Raw genomic sequence first — 12,805 nt, 5'->3', positions numbered from 1 at the left:
CCTGCATCAGATAGAACTCGCAGAGCTCATCAACACCTGTTTTAAACAGTATCCAGGCAATGATACCAAGGCTTCTAGTGACGAACTTGGATAAAATATAATAATCTGAAATCAGGGAGATGAGGTAATATTACTTATTAAAGTAGTAACTTTTTTTGGATTTTTTAATTTAAAATTATTCACTGTACTAATGAAGTTTGTGGTAGAATAATATATTGTACTGCCTTCAGTCTGATGATATTCATTAACTGTGGTCAGTATTATTTAAGCAGTTGCTTCTTTCCCAGTCAGTCTCGTATTAGAAGGCATTATAGTGTACATAAGTGATCTCTGATGTTGAGTGTAAAACAAATAACATGACATAAAATTACTTTGTTTATTTTGAATAAGAATTTTTTTTATAAACCTTCAGGTATATTTTTGTTGTTGAGATTCTTTGATAATTTTGCCTAATTTTCATGTTCTCTAAGGCATCCATCCTGGTGAAAAGCAGGCCCATCCTAAAAAAAAAAAAAAAAGTTTGGATCTTATCATTTTTCATGTTGTATTTTAGAGTGAAATTATCTTTGGTAAAATTAATTCATGAAAAGAGAAATTATAAACAAAACCAACAGAAAATCATTTCCATTAAAAGAATATGATATTTCAAAACTAAAACGGGCCTAAGAAAACAAATGAATTGAGTGGATCTTAATATTGAACTGTAGGATGAAAGATAAAGATAGTTCATTTGAAGCTGTCAGAAAGTGAGGATTAAAACTTACTTAATTTAAAGGCTGAGACAGTTTCAAAAGTATCTGTGAACCATACCAGTGGTAACTTTTCCCATATGGTGACTTTTATTATGCCAATTATAAGAATCCCTAAGAGAATATAAAAATTGCACATTTTTCGTATAATCCTGACATTTTACAGCATGCTATAACTGTAAGACCTCTCACGCCAAGCATCGCAAGCACATCTGCTGCTGTCTACATGCTTGTTACAGATTCCTGAATTTGTTCCACTTCTGGGAGGGAAGAAAGTCCATATACAAATTTTAGAGTCTTGATCCAGTGATTAGTTGTGTGATTTTCAACCAGTTGTTTAGTCCATCCACTGTCTCTTAAAAAAAAGTAACAATTAATTCGGTGTAGAAGAGCTGTGAAAATTAACATATTGATTTTATAAAATATGATTTCTCATTTTCACACTTGCCACTCTGTTCAGTTCTTCAGGTAAAAAAAAAATTACTCATTTCTTAGTCTGAAGTGGTTGAAAAATAATATTCCAAATTGAGACCTTGGAGCTTCAGAATCTTCTTTTGTACAAGAGAAAATGGGCCTGTTACAAGAATACTTTAAGCTGAATAACTATACATATATTCATAGAAACTAATATGATTATGTAAAGGTGTTTCCATACTTTCCTAGTAGATTTACTATTTTGGTCAAAGGATTTGGGGACGTGTCTATCTTTATATTAAAAAAGTAAAATTTAAGTTGGAAATCCAGGACGATTTAATTGTATACCACCCCTACACAGTGAAAAAAAAAAACAACACAAAATAGTTGAAAAAGTTTGAATATACTGCACCACCAATTGGAATCGCTTCTGAAACTTAAAATTACAACTGGTAATAACAGTAATAAAAATGAGTGACATTTACCGAACTCTTGCTTTGTGCCGATTTCTGGAGTTTATTGTAGAATTTAAGCATAGTGGTACAGTAAAAAACTGTAAATTTTCTTTCAACTGGAAACGGGGCATCACATAATACCTTTAACTCGGTTACCCTTTAACTGTAATGTAGCCAACTCAGCTTGCTTTTTATCTGTTCCCCCCGCCCCCGCCCCCGCGGAGGCGCAGGTGCGCTGGGCGGGCTCTGCTGCCGTCGGGGGCGGCGCGGGGGGGGGGGGGGTCGGGTGGGGGCGCGGCGGGGCTGGAGGACGCGGCCCCCGGGGGGGGGGGGGGGCGGCGGCTGCTGCGCGCCCTCGCCTGGTCCTCCTGGCTGGCCGCGCCTCCCCGGGCGCTGCCGGCGGTGCCGACGCGTCGCGCTGCCCGCTGTCCAGCTCCACCGGGCGTCGCAGGGACCGGGCCTGTGCGGGCAGAGCCAGTAGTGCGCTCCCAGCCTCCAGCCGCCCTGAGTCAACTCTTGATCTACAAGGAGATAGGAGTAGGTGAATAAATGCATCCTCCTTCATTGTACAGTGTCTTCTCTTCTGAGGCATTTTACAGGTTTCATCAGAAATTTCTGTAGGGTCTAATACTGGTTATCCGTAGTGGTAGCCCATTGGATGACACATCCTGCCTTGTCTTTCCTGTGTTCCAGGCCTGTTGGACTCCCACCCGTTCCTCGTTTCTGCTCCCGGAGACCACATTACCAACTAAACCTCTCAGGCATAAGCCCTTGTCTCAGGCGTAGTTTCTGGGTAAGGGCGACACAGTCTGAGACGTGATTTCGTGGGTGTCCTCCTTTAGCACCCCTTTGGCCTTCAGTCTACATCAGGTAGCTCCAAGCAACCCTTGCTTGACCTTTGGCTTAGGATCATGTAATTAGATTATCCAATCTTGGGGACTATTCAGAAATTTACATCCCTGGAGAATGATCTTACGGGAAACTCAGGGATAGCAGACCCCTCTGTTTCATTCCTCCCTGGCTCTGCGTATGGCCGAAATCCCAAAGGAAATTCAGATTATTTCCCTGACTCCTGTGGGCATCGTTTGTGCTAATCTCCCGGAAGTGGTAAAATCACTGTGTTTCTAGGGAGTAGGCATTGAAGTCAATTTCTTCAGAAGATTTATAGTGTTTTGGTTTGGCTTGGATTCCAGTTTATGTTTTTGGTGGTTCCCCCCGACCTTTTCTGTGGTTACGTATACACATAGGGGAAAATAGCGGTTGCTGAGATAATTTACTGTGGCTTACTACAGAGGTGAAAATGTCACACAGCTTCCCCCCACCCAGGAGTGCGTTGTGTACACATTTGTCACTGACTAACAGAATGTCATTACCAGGTAGAATGCTAGCTGTTTGACCTGATTTATGGACTAAACAAATGTGATGTTGTTATACTAACAAATGTGTTGGTAATGATGTATATATACGCTGTCGGAAATTCATGACAATCCTGAGTTCTTGCACATGTAGGCTACTTTTCTATGTAAAGAGTTTTATCAGTTTATTAGGTAATCAACTGTCCATTCTTAGTAGGCCACATGATCTTTAAAATTTTATTAAATGCAGTGTCCGTATCATAAAAATAATATGCAGAAAATGTGGAAAGAATGACGCATTTTGTATTCAGAAGGCTTTAGTCTTCAAGGATCAGGGGATTAAAAAGTGGGTGTAGGGGCCGGCCCGGTGGCACAAGCGGTTAAGTGCGCGCGCTCCGCTGCGGCGGCCCGGGGTTCGCTGGTTCGGATCCCGGGCGCGCACCGACGCACTGCTTGGTAAGCCATGCTGTGGCGGCGTCCCATATAAAGTGGAGGAAGATAGGCACAGATGTTAGCCCAGGGCCATCTTCCTCAGCAAGAAAAGAGGAGGATTGGCGGATGTTAGCTCAGGGCTGATCTCCTCACAAAAAAAAAAAAAAAAAAAAGTGGGTGTAAGTATTGAAATCAACAGCATATATTATTAATAAGAAATCTTCATGTATTCATCCATGAAAAAAACTGACTTACTATAAAGGTGCATAAATAATGGTATAATGGTATTTGTACTAAAATATATTCCTATATGCAAATAAACAGCTACAGTGGCTAATTGGAATATTTTCTCAGTGATATTCTATTATAATTTTACCTCAAAAATAACCCAAAATTGACAAAAAAATGACAGTTATAGCATACTAGATAAGACTTTGCCATCTAGCTGCTGTGAATTCAGATAAACTAGGGTGAATAATTTACATCCTCTGATCTCAGTTCCATCCTTTGTAAATTTCAAAGACTAATAATTATGGCAGCTAACACTTACACAGCGCTTCTTATATGCTAGACAAGCTTTAAGTGTATCAATTCATTTGATCTTCTCAATCTCTAGGACATACTATATTATCATTTTCCTCTTACAAATGAGGAAGTTGAGGCACAGAAATGCAGTGATTCACTGTAGGCAGATCGATGCTAAACAATAGAGCTAGGATTTGGACTTCCGGTCTATTTATTTACTATAGTAAATATTCACGTTAGACCAAGAATCAGAGTCCTAGATAATCACGCAGTCTGTGCGTGATTTGTCTTTTAGTTAATTTGTCATCAACACATTATAAAATAAAGGGTGAAAATACACCGTGAAGGTGGCTGGAGCTGGGAGAGTTGGTAATGTGAGAGGAGGCTGGAGAGACAGTGCCCAGGTGAGAGCCTGGGGTGCTGGGTCAGGTATGTGGGGCTGGGGGCGTGCGTGGTGATGTCACTAATTGGAATCAGGCCTCGGGCTCTGTGCAGAGGGTGTGCTGGAGGCAGGAAAGGCTGGGAGGAGGAGGAGTCCCAGGTGGGTTTGGAGCCTGCCTTGGCAGGTACCTCTATGAGTGGGCTGTTCCTCTTGCCCTGGCTGGGCCACTCAGCACAGCAGCCGGGGCCGGGGGCAGTGACTCCCAGTGGCTTCCTGGAGGTCAGGCTGGACCACTGGGCTGGCCTGGGGATCTCCACCTTTCCTGAGTGTGGGTCGGGAGAGGACACTCCCATCCTCCCGCCCTGGCTCTCCTCCTGTCTCCTCCCTTCCAGGCCCTCCTACCCTTGGCCTGTCCTTGGAGAGGTGCTCTCCATCCTCCCCCCACCCCCCATGTTCACTGAGATGCCCCGGGGCCTGGGGTGTTAGTGGCTTCAGTGAGGGGGCTTAGGGTCTCTGGGAAGGGTGATAGAACATTTGGCAGTCAAGAAGGCCCAAGCCCAGGCCTGGGAAGGATGTGCCAAGCCCAGAGCACTGGGTGAAGTTGTGGGGACAGGCTCTCCGTGGGGGTCAGGGCAGGGACCTGAAGGCCATGGTGGGGCCTGGCCTTGGGGCTGAGGAACGGGACATTGGGGGTCCTTGTGAGGCTGTAGCCACTGAAGGCCTTGGTGTGAGGCATTACCTTGGTGTCTTCCTTCTGGAGAGTCACAATTGGCCCTTGGCTCCGAGTTCCTGAGACAGGTGGCCCAGAGCTCTGTCAGCTGTGGCCAGGGATGCAAAGGGGAGCCCTGGGTCTGCTTCTGGGCTGACCCAGAGTCTGGTCCTGGCCTCCATGAGCCTCTCTGGCCCATCTGACCAAGAATGGTTTGCAGCTGTGCCTCAGTTTCCCTGACTACGCCCGGAGTGCGGGGCTGGTGGTGATGGTCTTGGCAAAGGATGCAGCTGGCCGTCCTGAGTCTGGAGCCTCTCGCGCTGCGGGGAGGGAAGAAGAGGGGATACTGGTTGGGCCCAGGCCAGGCCGTGTATAAATCTTCCAGCAGCCAAACCCCCGGGAGTTTGAATCCAGCCCCGAGTGTGGCCACAGGGCTGTAATGAGGTTACTAATTTGGCTGGCTTCCTGGTGCGGCTGCCCAGAACTGCCTAGAACAGGGGAGGGGTCTAAGTATCCCTTAATTACCAGTTTAGTTAAGTGTTGGCCCTGGCCCCAGGCAGAGGTCAGGCGGTGACAGCCCAGGGGGCCAGAGTCGCTGTGCTCGTGGGCTCCCGACGCATGGCTCCCTTGTCCAGAGCCCTCCGGAGCAGGAGCCCCTTGGGCCTGGCTGGTCCTCTGCCTCCACCGGGAGCTCCTTCTCCCCTCTGCCGTGTGTCTCCACCTGCCTGCAGGGTCAGCTGTAAAGCCAGGTCCTCCCGGAAGCCTGCTTCCTTCCCCAGCGGGAGCCAGCCTGGCCGTCCTCAGTCGTTTGTGCACGGTGTGGAGTGTAGGGCGGTGGGCACCATGTTGGACTTGGTGCTGGGCTGCCTGGGTTCATGCCCTGCTGTCAGATCCTCTGGTCCTTTGCCTTCCTGCTTGCTCGTGTGTACCGTGGGGTAACCCCGCTGCCTCGTAGGGACACGTGAGGATTAGCTGATTCAGCACACAGGGTGGGCTTGGAGGCCATTCTGGTGGAGCAGGTACTTGGCCAGTGCGGGCTCGCAGCGGTGTGCCGGCCGCCCACCCCGCTGTCTCGTTTCCGAGGCCTCTTGAGGGCGGAGCTGGTCGGAAGTGTGTGCAGCCCTGCAGCACCCAGTGCAGGTGTCCAGGAGATGCTTGCTTGACAGAGTGGGATGGAAGACACCCCACGGCTGGCTGTCAGTGGCAGCTCCATACCCACGCTCTGGAGGATGTATGTGCCCAGTGCCGTGGCGAGGGGCTGATGGGCCAGTCCAGTCCCCTGCTTGCCGGTAAACCCAGGCCTTGTGTCCCGAGCACTCGCCTTGCTGGCCGTTTGCCCCTCAGAGGCAGGGCCGGGGGGTTGGGCAGCACTGCTCAGTGGTGGCCGTGTGCTGAGCTGTCCTCGAGCTCAGCTCTCCACATGGACAGGCCCAGGCGGTGTGGGGGCTGTCATGTCCTCGTTTTCAGGATGAGGGTTTCAGGCTTGAGGAGCTTGAGTGATGTGCCTAAGGTGCCCTGGCTGGTGAGGGCCCAGAAGGCCAACAGAGGAACCAGTTGTGGCTCCTACCCCCAGGAGTTCCCAGATGTTGGTAGCCTCAGACAAGTGGGCCGGGGCCACCCTGCGGCGTGGTGAGTGCTCTCGGGGGTGTGTAGCAGAAGAGGCCCCTGTGCTGACTGGGAGGATCAGGAGTGCTTCCCGAAGGAGGTGTGTTTAAACTGGGTCGGAGTGAGCCGGCAGCTGCGGAGGGGGAGTTTCAGGCCCAGGAACAGCCTGTCCAAGCCTAGAGGTTAGAGAGCTGGTGCGCTCCTGGAAATGACTTGGTTCCCAAGGCTAGGGGTGGAGAGCGTGGGGCAGTGTGGGGAGGGCCGGGAGCCCCCTGGGTGGGTGAGGAGGAGGGCAGGTGGTGGCTGGGCACCCCAGGAGACCCTCCTGCTTCCAGAATCACGGTGACTTCTGGGCGCTCAGCTGCGCCACCATGACCACCCATCGGGGTGTGGAGGGAAGGAACATGGTCTGTGTTTGCAGCTCGCCAGACTTGAAGCAGGGGAGTCTGACTCACCCTGAAAACCAGTGAAACCAGAGAATCCCGCTTGTTGAGAGGGCAGAAGGACCCCAGTACGTGGAGACCAGAAGCTGCAGACTGGCATCCCACAGTGTGTGGGGGGTTTTTAGCCCACACGGTGGTTTTTTTTTTTCTTTTTAATTTCTTGCCAGTGCTTTAAAAGCTAAATCTTTCACATAAAAATCTGGTTTTCTGGTTTCTCAAAAATAGAAATAGCTAACATCTAGCAGCACTTTCTATGTGCCAGACGCTATTCTAGGAGCTTCCTGACTAAAAATCCTAGGAGGTTTCATTGCCATTTGCATTTCACATATGGGGAAGGTGAGGCGCAGAGAGGCAGAGTGACATGCCTGGGTCACAGAGCTGAGTGTTTCAGAGTGACATTTAAGCCCTGGCTGCCAAGCTCCGGAGCCCATGTCCTTGGTCACTGGGACACACTGCCTGCTGGAAAAGCAGAAGGTCCCTCAGCCCCGGGCCCACCTCCCGCCCTTGGTGACACTTGGCTCCAGGAGAGGAGGTGTTGCCCCATTAGTCCCTACCCAGCTGGCTTCATGCATCTATAGGACCCGCCAGGCCCCCACGGGCATTGGAACTTGCCACCAGGTCTGAACCAAGCCTACCCAGGCAAGGTTGCCCTGGCCTTCCTTCTGTGCTGTGACCCCACTGGCCCTTCTGGTCCATTTTGAGAAACCGTTCTGGTTGGACAGTTTGTTAAGTACTAGCTGAAATGTACCTCTTTGCCTCTCTTTCACCCTCCTGGAGCCTCAGAGCAAGCCCCTCCCTTGTTGACAAAGCCTTCCCATCTTCAAAGAGCTGTCTGGGCTCAGGTCTGGCCTCTCCCCTCCAGGCCCTCCCTGAAACACCAGATCCTCTCGAGGTGTTCACGGAGAGGCTGCCCTCAGAGAGGCTTCCCTGAACCCCGGCTGCAGAGTCCGCTGACAGCACATGCTCCCGTCGCGCTCTCCGTGCAGAACCTGCTCTGTTCACACCCGTTCACTCCCGTCTCCCCTCGACCCAGGAGCAGTTCTCATCCTGTGTCGTAGATGCGGAACCGTGGCACTGACCCCAGATACTGCCCCCAGTCACCCGGCCCTCCGTCATGTTGTTCGAAGGCCCGTCTCTCCGTGGGAAGTCATCTCATAGATTTTACTGATCATTTGTCTATGTGTTCATCTGCCTTTTTCACCCCTTCACCGTAATGTCTCCTCCGTGACTGTGATTGTCGTTCCAGTTGGTGATCCCCAGCTTTTGTAGACGTATTCGGGGAGGGAAGCTAGCGTCTGGGAGCCTGCTGTGTGCCAGCCTGGCTCGGGGGTCAGCAGGAAGACACGGTGTCTCCTCACCAGACTCCACGGCGGTGTTCCCGCTGATAGGGAATTATTTCCAGGTCCCTAGGATAGTCTTGTAAGGCCACTGTCCATTGAGCGCTGAGGTTGTTTCCCAGCGTTCGGACTCTGGTTTGGTTTGCTCAGTGGGGGGTGTGTGGCGGTCCCCACCCTCAGGTCGTCGTTCTCCTGTTAGAGAGGCCTCGCCGGGCCCCATCTCTCCTCCGGGTTTGAAGGTGGTGGAGACTGCCCGCCTCGACTCTGTGTGTCTGGGACGGAGCCTGGATGAGGAGCCGCAATTTGGCGTCTGGTCCCAGCTGTGCCTCTTGGGGTGGCTCCAGAGAGTAAGTTCTCGTCTTCTCCCTGCAGGTCCTCGACCCGGCCGGAGGTGGCCAGCATTGAGCCGCTGGGCCCGGACGAGCAGCAGTGCTCCCAGGAGGCGGTGGTGCAGGCCCGCCCGTCGCCTGACGAGCATCCTCTTCGCAGAGGCCATCAGTAAGGGCTTTGAGCACCGTGTGACCCCCAGCGGGGACAAGAGATAGGAAATACCCCCTTGAGACCTCCGGCCACAGGCCTGCCCGAGCCCGTGGCAGTGCTTTCTCTGTCTCTTGTTGGGTTGGAGGCCGCCCAGGCGGCGGGTGGGGGCTCCAAGCAAGCAGCACCCTCCCTGGTCCCTCCTGCCAGCACTTTGTGCTGGTTTCCTTCTCCTGGAGGCTGGCTTTCACGTCTAATTACTATTTATCACCCAAAACACTCTTTAATGGGTAGCCAGTCAAAATGAAGAGGGTTGTTGCAATCCTTTCACTTCCCCACGTTAATTTGCCATATTGTTTGTAAAATGCTTAGGAAACAGTGAAGAAAATTTCTTATCATGCTTTCCCCCAGGAACGTGATAGGAAAAGTTTTTCATTTCGATGTGGATGAAAGTTCCACATTTCATCGTGGAATTACTTTTAATGGCTGAATACTAGTCTTCACAGGAGGTTGTCCTCGAAGCCTTCTCTTACATGGGCATCTAGATTGTTTTCAGATGTTTGTTTCAGTGTTTCATGGAAAAATAAATGTTTTTATACAGAGAAGAATTTGGTTTTTTTAGGTTATGTCCTGCCAAGGAAGGGTCCCAGTTTTACTGGGTCCCAGCATATGAATATTTTTCAGGCTTTTGGTAAATGGGGCTGCAGTGCTCTCTAACAAAATCCCATTAACAGTGCACAAGTAGTTTTATGTGGGGTCTGGAGAGTGGTCAGAGTGATTTTGTGTCACATGCTGTTACTTTCACACTAGAGAATCCTCCAGATAATGTATCCATTTATGTATCTTACTTATGGAGCGAGTGAAAGCTCTGGGCGCATGCCCTTTTGTTCTGTAGTGTGGTTGGTAGTCTTGTGTAGAAACTCCAGCGTGAACAAGCTCCGGCTGTAGTTCCTGATCTCGGTGTCGGGACAGCCTTCAGAACAGTGTTACCTGTTTGGATGCTAACTCGTCACGCTGGAGCCCTCTGTCGTTTAACTCAGTGGTTACACCCGGAAGAAAGCTAGATTTTCCGGGAGGAGTGTTTTGGGCACAGCTGTAAATGCTGCTGCTCACGTCGGAAAAGTACAAGATGGGCAGTGAGCTTGCCTCCGAAGCCCCTGCTTTCCGGAAGTCCGGCTGACCTTCAGAAGGGCCGTGCGTGACCAGTGGCTTGGCTCCCAGGTTAATTGGGCTCTTCCCGCCCCGTTTTGGTGATTTTGTTGATCACTCTAGTCTTTGCCAAAACATAAGACCGCCTGGCCTGTGAGGCCCTGGAGGTGGGGTGGCGGTCGGGGGCCGCCCTCTGTGCTGACTCCTCCATTCCCATCCCTCCAGCCACCGGCCATGTCCTGCGGTGTGATGCCATCGTGACCTCATCCATGGCATTCAGATCGTCTCCACCACCCTCGAACTCTGCCTGGAGGACTCTCCGCTGGAGCTGAAGGTCCGGGCTCTGGACTCTGAAGGTGGGATGTCCACCTGGTGGTCTCTGTTTCTCTCTCCCCTCGTGTCCGGCCCTGCTGTTCTCCACGGAGGGCTGCGTCAGCCGGGAAGGTGCAGTTGGTATGGGGGGAGACGTGGACCAGGTCGAGACCCCCTCTGAGGTGGACCCCTGGCCCTTCGTGGCAGCAAGGCCGTGGCCACTTCTCATGTGCACTGGCCTCTGTGGCAGGGCCTGTGTGTCGCGAGCGTTGGCAGCCCCTGGAGGCCAGCTCCGTGCCTGTGGACAGTGCTCTGCATGGTCAAGCACGTCTTTGGGAAGCCAACATCTGGGTGTCTGGGCAGTGACAGGACGCTGGGAGGGGCTCAGTGGGTCACACGCTGTAACAGTGAGAGGCAATTTCCTTGCTCGCCGTTGAGGGCTGGTGTTGGCTTCCGGACCCCGACTGCAGAGTCGGGTTGGGGGGACACGTCTGGGTCCCTTGCACCATCCTCACTTCTCCACCAGAGTCGAATGTCGGCTTGTTGAGGCTGGAATTCTTCTTAAAGGACTTGTTCTGGTGGTAGGCAGTATCCTGGCTGTAGCCTGACGTCTTGGTACCAGAACAAAGGGAAAGTGTGTAGGTTAAGATTCTTGTTGAAGAAAGTAAGTCAGGCAAAAGACGTCTTTCAGACGAAGGGTCTTCCACAACCTCGAGTCCATACCTTGTCTTTGAAATCTTCCCTGACCACTCTGGGCCCACCCCACTTTTTAAACAAAATTTCTGGATCAGGGTTTCTTAGCCTAGGTAGTATTGACATTTGGGGCCAGATAATTCTGTGTGGTAGAAGGCTGCCAGTACGGTACGGGATGTTTAGCAGCATCCCTGGCCTCTACCCACTAGGTGCCAGTGTAACTCCCCAAGTCGTGACAACCAAAAATATCTGCAGCCACTGGCACATGCCCCTCGGGGGCAAAATCACTGTTGTGGAGCGTCTGTCGGATCCTTTCTTCCTCTGTGTATTCGTTCATCAGAGAAGCTACCTGACTCTCGGAACCATTTTCTGATCTGTGAAATTGAGACAGTGATGCTTACCCGGGGGTTGTGAGGATTTGGTCATAAGTGTGTAGAGGCTTTTGTGCTGCGTGGCGCATGGTGGGTGCACAGAAAGCCAGGTCGCCTTTGAGCACTTTCTACCTCCTGGGCGTTCTGCCGGGTCCTGGGGTGCTGCACGGGAAGGAAGGGCCTGGCCTCTGCCCCCAGAATCTCAGGCCGTGGGGAGGTCCACTGCACGTGACTCAGTAGATGCCGTTCGTAATCCAATGGGATGCAAAATGTGAAGGGACCGCAGAGTTGGGGGGAGTCAGCCCAACTCTGGAGGTGAGGGAGCTGGAGAGGTGAGCAGGGCCAGACCCTTCGGGCCTCGTGGGCTGTGGGCGGACTTTGGGTTTTGTTGTCTGAGGGCAGAGTGTTATAAGAGTGGCTGGAGAGGGGGTGTGATGTCAGGAAGACGGCACAATAGGAGGTCCCAGCCCCCGTCCCCCACGGAAACGCCAATCTGACAACTATCTACAGACAAAAATACCTTTGTGAGAAGTCTAGCGTCCAGGTGGGAGGTTCCAGCACCCCAGTGGACCTCAGAATCCAAGATCGGTGGCACTTGAAAGGGTAGGAAGAGAGCTTCACTTGGCTCACATCAGCCCTCCCCCAGGCTGACAAAACTGAGAGCTGAGAGAGCTCCCCCAGCCTACTTCTTTCACAGGAGAGAGAGCGAGTGAGGGTTCGGCTCTCCAGCCTTTTGAGGTGATGTCCAAAAGGCCTGCTTGTCTTGATGCACCCAGAACACTGAGGGCATCAGCGTGGCTGGATCGTCCGGGAGCAGCTAAGAACAAAGAAAAGTAGAGAGTCATAGCAACCAGCACCTGTGCCCTCAAAACCACAGTGCCCCACAGGTGGTGCCCCACAGACTCCCACAGATGGCTCACGCATCACAGCAGCCAGCAAGGATCTCAGCAACCAACTTGACTCTGCAGGATTGGGAGAAGGCCACAGCCCTGAGACTGTTCCTTCAGGAGGGAGGGATAGAAGTGGAACCTGTGCCCGTTGTCCTGGCATCTCAGTGCACCACCTTAGGGAAAAGGGATGGGTGACCCTTGGCACTTGACATGGCTCTGTCAAGTGGGATAGGGGGCAGGCATTAAATCCTAAGACATACCCTTCGGGAGGGAGGGAAATGGAGCTCGCACCCAGTGCCCCAGCATATCGGGGCGCTGACCTAGGGAAAAGGAATGAGCAGCTCTCAGCACCTGACAGCTGTGTGGGATCGCGAGAAGGCACACAATCCCAGGACTACCCCACCCCCCTGAGGGAGTGAGAGAAGTGGAGTGGGCGCGTCTGTAGAAAAGCTTTGAGAGATCCCTGGAATCTAACCAGGGTGTCTGGTGAAGGTCTTTCCCTCCTGA

General features: G+C 51.7%; 1 protein-coding gene across 2 annotated transcripts in view; it reads left to right on the top strand.

The window, feature by feature from the left end:
- Positions 1-8,863: 8,863 nt before the first annotated feature.
- Positions 8,864-12,805, top strand: part of LOC131419049 (nuclear pore membrane glycoprotein 210-like) — a 68,883-nt gene continuing 64,941 nt past the window's right edge. Inside the window, exons 1-2 of one of the 2 annotated variants that reach the window (XM_058563756.1) lie at positions 8,864-8,904; positions 10,258-10,366. The gene's annotated coding sequence lies outside the window, so the exon portion shown is untranslated. Of the gene's footprint in view, positions 8,905-10,257; positions 10,389-12,805 lie in introns of both variants that reach the window. The other variant, XM_058563746.1, reaches the window with a different exon arrangement.

The sequence above is a fragment of the Diceros bicornis genome, chromosome 2 (genome assembly GCF_020826845.1).
Source record: "Diceros bicornis minor isolate mBicDic1 chromosome 2, mDicBic1.mat.cur, whole genome shotgun sequence".
In the NCBI taxonomy this organism is placed as follows: domain Eukaryota; kingdom Metazoa; phylum Chordata; class Mammalia; order Perissodactyla; family Rhinocerotidae; genus Diceros; species Diceros bicornis.
Note: the sequence above shows the minus strand (reverse complement) of the source record. Positions and strands in the feature narration are given on the sequence as shown.